This window comes from Hipposideros armiger, unplaced genomic scaffold, assembly GCF_001890085.2.
Source record: "Hipposideros armiger isolate ML-2016 unplaced genomic scaffold, ASM189008v1 scaffold_250, whole genome shotgun sequence".
Taxonomy (NCBI): Eukaryota; Metazoa; Chordata; class Mammalia; order Chiroptera; family Hipposideridae; genus Hipposideros; species Hipposideros armiger.
Genome location: NW_017731600.1, coordinates 2,090,303 through 2,098,029, shown reverse-complemented (window position 1 = coordinate 2,098,029; position 7,727 = coordinate 2,090,303).

Sequence of the window (7,727 nt, the reverse complement as noted above, 5' to 3'; positions counted from 1 at the left end):
TATTCTTGCCAGACAATGTGATAGATGATGAAAAAAAGAAAAATAAAAGGATATTAATTCTAGTTCTTTGGGGGTTTATAATCTTAGTGATAAGATATGCTTAATGGGCTGGCCGAGTGGCTCAGTTGGTTAAGAGTTAGCTTAAGAGTGCGAACTCTGAGCAACAGGGCCGCCGGTTCGATTCCCACATGGGCCAGTGATGCTGCACCCAAGCTGAGCTGCCAACAGGTGGCAGGATAGCTCAGCTGGTGAGAGCACGTGCTCCTAACAACAAGACTGCCTGTTCGATGGTGGGCTATGCTCGCCCGCCCACAACTAAGGCTGAACTCAGCACCTTGAGCTGAGCTGCCACCTGGATGGCTCAGTGGATAGAGCATGTGCTCTTAACAACAAGCCTGCTGGTTCGACTCCTGCATGGGATGGTGGCTACGCCTACCCACAACTAAGATTGTAAGACAGCACCTTGAACTTAGAGGCCACAAGCTGTAAACGGGCACCCAGATGGCAACTGGAGCCCTCCACAACTAAGACTGAAGAACAACAACTTGGCTGGTCCCCTCCCCCAATTCCCCAATTTAAAAAAATAAAATAAGTATGTTTCAGTTTAAAAAAAAATACATGCTTAAAATCACTATCATTTGCTGTAGGAATTATTAGAGTAAGATAAGTGAAAGAATATAAGATAATTTTTTTGGTTTCCTTCTTTTTCCCCATCTTAGAAATGCTAGAACTGAAACCCAGAAAGCTGATCTTGACTTTCCCAACACCATGGAACTGGTTAGTGTTTAAATATATGTTGTTGGTTGAACAACAGACATTTTAGGAGCTAAAAATTCAGATGTAGGAGATGGCTTTAGGATTAACTATGCCTCCAAGAACTGCATGTTGTCCTAGAGAGGTGACTATCTATTAGAATTGCTTTTTTTGGATAAAAAGCATATCACTCAATAGAAGATTCAAAATACATGACACAGTCATTTCCATTCAGTGTACCTTGCTACAATAATTCCATGTGCTTAGTAAAAGTAAATCCAGCTATTTTGAAAACAGCAGGTCACAGTCTGTCCTTGTTGAAAGCCCACTCTTCTTTCGGCGCACACAGCATATCATCCTGGCCATTGTTGAGCTGCACGTAAAGAAGCAGGCTTTTCCTGCTGGGCTTCACAAGGAGAGGGTGACAGAAGCCCGGGGATGGGCACAGTGCCATGGTCTCTGATGTGATACGATACAGCAGCCCCTCCTGTTCTGCACAGAGGCACATGCTGACTGTATATCTGTTGAAATGTTGCTACCTCCAGTCCGGATCTACAAAACATAGATAAGGAAGTCCTGTTCCTAAACCAGTGATGGATGAGAATGAAAATATCTCATCCGCAGCTTCTATTAAGTTATCTACAGTAACCAGGTCAGGAGACTCAGGTTTCTGGTGGGAGAACTAACTCACAGATCTTTGTGGCATGCCTATAAACGTCCAAGCAGCCATCATGGATCTCCGGAGAGAGCAACTATAATACCCTCCTGGCTACCAAGCAATGACATCATCCTCAAAGGCTTTTAAATACTGGAGGTGCCAAAAAAATGTATACACATGACTTGTATTCATCGTCTGTTATCGGTATATATTGAGTATTACAATTTTAATATAGTTTTTTTTTCTTTCTTAAAATGTGTATACATTTTTTTTTTGGCACCAGGACACTAAAATACGCTGTAGTTGGCTGGTGAGTATAGCACTGGAAGGACATCTTTGGAAGGCCCAGTTGACTAGTTCATAATGATTTGTTCAGGCAGGTTTACGGTATTAGCAATGTCAGGATCACAAACTGGGCCTCCTTGTGATGGGACCAGTAAATGTGCTTGTTGGCCATTCGTATATCTTCTTTGGAGAAATATTTATTCAACTTTGCCCATTTTTAAATTGGGTTCATTGTTTTTTCTGTTTTTGTTGAGTTGCTGTTCTTTATATATTCTGGATATTAACCCCTTATCAGACAAATGACTTGAAAATATTTTCTCCTCTTTTTTAGTTTGCCTTTTCACTCTACTGATGTGTCCTTTGATGCACAGAAGTTTTAAATTTTCATGTAGTCCAACTTATCTACTTTCAGCTTTTATTTTGTATCTCAAATCAAAGTTCAATGATTTGCGTCATTAATCTTCAAACCATGTCATGAAAAAGATCTAGAAAATTAACCAAGAATGGTGCACTAGTATATGGATATCTAGATTTGCCTAATTGTTAATATATGTAGCTTTAAAAAAAATGTTATCTATACTCAGTTTCGAGGCTAGATGCCAGTCAGTTCCCCTTCTAGAGTAGCTGATTAAATTCACACTTTGAATCTCTCACTTTGAGACAATTCACACTTCGGGTCTCTCAGTTTGAGTTACTAGGCACCAGCCCCAATCACCCTATGTCTAGGTTCCAGACAACTAAGGCAGCTCTGATGTCCCAGAGCCCTCAAAAGTATTCAAATTAGCCAATCCACAGGGAGAATGAGAAATCGAGCTAACATGATCCCACTTGCCATACATAAGCTGCCCTCTATAGTTCCAGCTTGCTATAATATTACTGCGTCCCCTGGTGCAACTCTGTGTGTCCCTGCCTTGTGGCCTCATCTCATTTGGAGCTGTAAGTAAGAAAAAGTTCTGCCTTTCAGTACCATCCAAGTGTCTTTGTGTTGTGTCCTGCCATCAAAAGAACCTCTAGGGCCGGCCAAGTGGCTCGTTGGTTAAGTTGGCTTGGGAGCACAAGCTCTGAGCAGCAGGGCCACCGGTTTGGATCCCACATGAGGGAAAGTGACGCTGCGCCCTCTACAGCTAAGATGATGAACAACAGCTCGACATGGAGCTGGGCTGCTGTGAGTCGCCGGCAACGGCATAGGCTGCAGCAGAGCTGCAGTGGGCTATCATAAGCTACCATGAGTGGCCGGCAGCCAGTGTAAGTGGCCGGCAGCCAGCATGAGCTGCCGTGAGCCACGGCGAGTGGCCATCCCAATGGCCGGCGACCCATCTGCCTCAGCTGGGAAGAGCGCAATGATCACAATACCAACATGGGCCAGTGAAGCGATGTCCTCCACAACTAGACTGAAGAACAAAAGGGACAGCAACTTGTCTGTTCCCCTTCCCCAATTCGCCAACACTGTTCCCTCCCCCAATTCCCCAATAAAAAAATCTTAAAAAAAACAAAAACAAAAACCTTTGTATCTTATAAACACTAAGCAAGAAAAAGTAAGGTGTCATCAAACCCAAAATTAATGATGGTATGGTAAAAATATCAATTCTGGTCAAGATGACACAGAGAGAAAACATTTGATGCATCCTTAATACTTCAAATACATAGAAAATATATAACTTAAAAATGGAAAAATAAAAAATAACAGGATTAAAATAAATATCTTCATGGACCAAAGACAAAACAGAAATACTAAGCTTTAGCTATGTACCCACTAGTATACATGTGTAGAGGCAAGAATTAGTGATTATGGATTCACATCTTGTGAGATAATGGTGTCAAAATATGCTCTGCTTAGATGGATCAAAACCTAACAAAGGCAATAAAAAATATATGTCCCTAATGAATACTGTCATAAGAATCCTGAGCAATATATTAGCAAGCTGAAATCGACTCTTCAAAAAAAAATTACCGAACAAACAAATGTTATTTATCCTAGGAATGGCAAAAAGCAGGTGAAAAAAGCTCAAAAGCAATAGTCATCTGGGAAATGAAAATTCACATCACAATGAAATACCACTAAACCTCTCAGAATGGTTAAATTAAGACTGGTAAAACCTAATGCGTCAAGGATGTGGAACAATTGGAACTCATTTATTATTGGGTAGGAGTGTAAAATGACACAGGTACGTTGGAAACAAGGGTCAGGCCGTTTTATTTAAAACTAGGGATACACCTATGCTGTCACTGAAGTATACTGCTAGATATTTACCCAAGTTATATGCAAACATATATGTTTACACAAACAAAGCCTTGTACAAAATGTACATAGAACTTTATTTGTAAAAGCCCAAACTGGAAACACAGCTCAAGTATTGATCAACAGGAGAATAAATAAAGCGTCATATATTCATATAATGAAATCCTGCTTAGTACTGTCTTACAAAGTAGGAAGTTCCTTACACAGAGAGTGACATGGATGAATGTCTAAAACATTATGTTGAGTGAAAGAAGCCTTACACACAAAAGTGCAGAGTATATGATGCAATTCATAGAAAGTGCTGGAAGAGGCAGAGAAAAATTAATTTATGATGGAAAAAATCAGAATACTAGTTACGTCTGTAAGAAGGGATAGAGGTGGAGACTGACCAGAAAGGAGCATATGAAAACTTTCCTGGGGTGATAATAATGTTCTAAATTGTGAAAGGAGTTTTTGGGTCATTTGTCAAAATTCATCAAACTGCATGCTTAAAATGTGTACATATCACTGTAAGTAAATTCCACTTTAAACAAACAAAAAAAATACCTGTACACAAATACTAAACTCTAGCTTCCGATTTACATGCTAAAATGTTTAGGACTGAAGTATACAGATGCATGCAACTTACAGTAAAATAAGATGGCCTAATGGACGGGTAGAGGGATGGATATGTGATACAACAAGTAGAGCAAAATGTGAATTGTCGAATATTGGTGTTGGGTATGTGAATGTTCACTGTAAAATTCTTTCAAGTTTTCTTCATGCTGGAGATATTTTAGAATATAATGTTGGGTAATAGTTGTGAGTCTAAGGTTTTGAATATATATATATATGTGTGTGTGTGTGTGTGTGTGTGTGTATATACACACACACATATATATTTATGTATGTACATATGTATGTATACATATACATAACTCAAAGTGGAAACATTTTGTCTGGCTCCATGACTAAATCTGTGTTACCTACCATTTCTGAAGAAGCAGGAACACTGAATCATCAATATGATGGAAAATTCCTGAGGAGGCAATGAGATGGCAGCTACAAATGCTCTAGAAGGAAAGAGGGAAAAAAAGAAGAAAAAATATCTCATTTAAAATGAAACTCCTAGTCAAGTGCAAAACATGAATAAATGGTATGTGAGAAAAGAAAACCATCAAAATTCAACATTCAAAGTATTAGTTCCATAAATTCCATGAGGTAGGCTGCAAAGCCCTAATGAAAGACAATCAGGTACTCTAGATGATGTTAATTACTTCTAAGAAAAAGAAAGTATAAATGAAACGTTAAATTGTCATTTTACAGCATGACATGTTCCCTTGATGGGGCTTTGGATTGGTAATGCTATTTGAAGTATATAAAGAAAGGTACCAGAGAAACAAATATATCCAATTATGTGACTTTGCCTTGGAACAATTTAGAAACTACTCAGCCCTTGATATATTAAATTAATGCATTCATTCATTCAACAAATGTTTCTTAAACACTTAGAATGATTCAGGTACTGTCCTGGTGTCCAGTGATGGAAAAAACAGCCAATGGCAAGAACCATAGGAGGATACTTTCTGAAGACTCATCTTTACTTCTGAGGCATGGTGGAGGACAAAAGCATGAAGGGATGACAAATGTTAGGCTACAAATAAAATACTTATTGGGCCTCAAGGAATAGCTAATCCAGTTAGCAAAACTAATGTTTGCAAACTACACGTTAAATGTTCTTTTGCATTTTGTCTCTAGAAGGGCTAACAAGATATTGGGGTGGACTCCTGGTTGCCATCAAATGCAAAACATATTTTTACTGGGAGACCTTAAGTGGGTGGCTTCTTTTTCTTTTCTTTTTTTTTTTTAAAGATTTTTATTGGGGAATTGGGGGATGGGAACAGCACTGGGGAATTGGGTGAAGGCGAACAGACAAGCTGCTGTCCTTCCGTTCCCCAGTCTAGCTGTGGAGGACATCGCCCCACTGGCCCAAGTTGGCACCATCATTGCACTCTTACTGGGCGAGGCAGATCAGTTGCCAGCTTCTGGACGGCCGCTCATGCTGACTCCTGGTTACACACAGTAGCCCATGGCAACGCACTGCCACATGGGCTGCAGCCTATGCCATCGCCGGCAACTCATGGCAGCCCAGCCCCAGGTTGAGCTGTTGTTCAGCATCTTAGCTGTAGAGGGCAACGTCACTGGCCCTCATGTGTGGAATCCGAACCGGGGCCCTCTGGCGTCCTAAGCCAGCTCTTAACCAACGTGCCACTTGGCCGGCCCCAAGTGGGTGGTTTGTTATATGAAGTCAGGGAGTATTTTTAGGAGTGGGATATGTGGCTTCTCAAATAATGATGGTGTTGACAAAAATCAGAGATTTTATTAATTGAACTAAATTGTATTGAGCTGAATTTAGTTAAAAATTCTAGTCTATATGTTGAAAGAGAAATGAAATGCTCATTTCAGTTCTGTATTTCCTCATACAGACCTCAGCATATCTTCATTTCCCCTCTAAAGAATACACTCATGTCAAAATTATTAATCATTTATCTACTAAAAGTATTATTGATCAGTAACCATTTTCTCTGCTATGTGTTTTCTCTAAGGTTTCTCTGCCAAATGACAAAAACACACTTGTGATCCAAAAAGATATGATTCTTGACTTCATGGGGTTTATATTCTTGAGAGGGAAACTGACAATAATTAAAGAGACAAAAAAACCCAAGATAACTAGGATATATGATCATTTCTATGTAATAAACAAATTATGTAGTGTCTACTGAATCCAGGAGCCTTCTTACCTTGACTCAGAATTAATCCAGTAGGGGATTTTTGAGGTCCTTAATTTAAAGAGAAGTTCATGTCAACTCAATTGTGCTCTTCATATCTTTGATGGAACTTAGCAATATCAATTGTTTTCTAAGCATAATGGTTATTGAAATAGTATTTCACTGTGTTTTCAATTTACATTTTATGAGGGTTTAATTTGCATTTAATTAGTGAATTTGAATATATTTTTATATGTTTATTGGCTGTTTGAGTTTCCATTCTTTAAACTCTCCCATCTTATGAGTTGTGCTTAATTTTGTCTATGGAATATTTGTACATTTAATTTTTTTTAACACTGAAGAATGTCTTTCTCATCTTGTTCATACACATAAATTTTGACTTTGCCCAATATTCTCAAATCTTATCTATACAAACCCAAATATTCAGTAGACAAGAGGCACTCCAGTGTTCGGAACCTATATACTTTAGAAAGTGTTCAGAGTTTTGAAATTTAAAGCTAAATTTAGCAAAATGTTTCAAGTTAGATAGATTTCAGATAGATATAGATTTTATCAAGTGTATTTGGTTTCAACTTATTCACCACAGGGACGGGGAACGTGTGCAGTATTCTATAGAAAATAACACATGGGCGGTTGAAGCCTGAGTTGGAGAAATTATGGAGGGACTTTTCTAAAGAACAGATATCCCATTATTTGCTTTAACTTTTGCATTACAGCTCTGTAAATCGCCACATCTGCCCCATGTTTCAATAAATTTTGCTACATAACAGTCTGTTGTGTGGAAGAAGGAAAAGAACTGGTTTCTATATCTAAGCTAGCATGATGTAGAACAGGGAAAACAGGAATGGCTCTTTAGATCATCACCTGGACCAGTTTAGGGGAGAAATGTTGTTCAGGGTCAGAAGTGAACATGAGAATACTGGATCTGATGAGCTTCACAGAAATGGAAATTGGACTTTCTACGTACCATGGGATGGTTTTGAGATCACCTTTATTATATTTAGAGGAACAAGGCAACTCCAGG